Raw genomic sequence first — 1,222 nt, 5'->3', positions numbered from 1 at the left:
GGGGGGGGCAGCCCATAAAATCTTTACCTACCCTCAGCCTGGCCTCTGGGCTCCGTGTCTAGGATGGGGTAGAAGCTAGGGAGCACCTGGAGCAAGGTAGTGGGGGTTCCAGAGTCTTAGAGCCCAGGCCTCTGTGCCCCCAATAAAACTCTGAGTTTAGCCATGGGGACTTTCCAGGTACCTGGGGAAGCAGATTAGGGCTGATCCTCGGGAGCTCACAGGTGGATCTCTGCCGTCAAACATCACCTTGTACCAGACCTGCGTGAGCTCTCAGAGACCCTGACTTCCTGTGATGTCCATTTTACAGACAAGGAATCTGAGTCCCAGAAGTTTTAAAAGAGCTGCTCAGCATGGGTTGCAGCCATTCCCCGTATCCAGAGGTTTCTAGACCCCTGAAGCAAGAGTAAGGGGCAGGGAGGGTCCACCCTGAACTGGAACCCTGGCTGTGGGAGTTCAGATGAGGAAATTCAGACAAGGGCACCTCAGTTTCCCACTAAGCACTCACGTGGTGCACTAAATCCTCCAAGTCTCCCTAAGTGGTGGGTGTCGTCTATCTGACATAATAGGGAAAGAGGCATCCAGAGGGGAGTCTGGGCCAGGGTCACAAGCCCTTGTTCCTAATCATCTTCTCCCTGCGCCCCAATGGTGTTTTCTTTTCAGGTGTTACAATCTCAGAGATGGAGAACTTGACTTCCTAATCTCTGACTTCTCCCTCCAGCCACCCCTCCCCTACTTCAGTGGAAAACCACAACAGCCAAGAGAGCCCAGAGACAGGCTCCACCCCCTCACCCTAGCACCCCTAGTTCAGAGGCAGGTTCCATAACCCCCTCAAATTCAGGGGCAACCTCCACCATGCAGCCCATCTCCTCACAAGCAGAGAGACAGTCACCCACTGCAGCTCCGGCTCTCCCAGTTCAGAGCACACCGTCACCTCCCACTCTAGCCCCCTGAGTTCCATCTCCTTGACCACCCTGCATCGGAGCCCCACTCACCCCAATCCCAGCACGGTGCCTTCCTCCGTGTCCTCGGCCACCACTGACGGGACATCCGTGGCCTCTGACCTTGGTGAGTATTGGGACATTTGGGCAGATGGGGGATGGTTGCGGATACCAGGGTGCAGTTCTGAGATTGGCCACCAGGGAGAGACACAGTCCTAAGAATATGCTGGGAAGGACCTCTTCTCCCACCCCAGCACCACCTAAACCTCTTCAGACCTTCTTCA

This window comes from Neophocaena asiaeorientalis, unplaced genomic scaffold (genome assembly GCF_003031525.2).
Source record: "Neophocaena asiaeorientalis asiaeorientalis breed wild unplaced genomic scaffold, Neophocaena_asiaeorientalis_V1.1 scaffold87, whole genome shotgun sequence".
Taxonomy (NCBI): domain Eukaryota; kingdom Metazoa; phylum Chordata; class Mammalia; order Artiodactyla; family Phocoenidae; genus Neophocaena; species Neophocaena asiaeorientalis.
The sequence above is the reverse complement of the archived record's forward strand: the minus strand, read 5'-3'. Positions refer to the sequence as shown.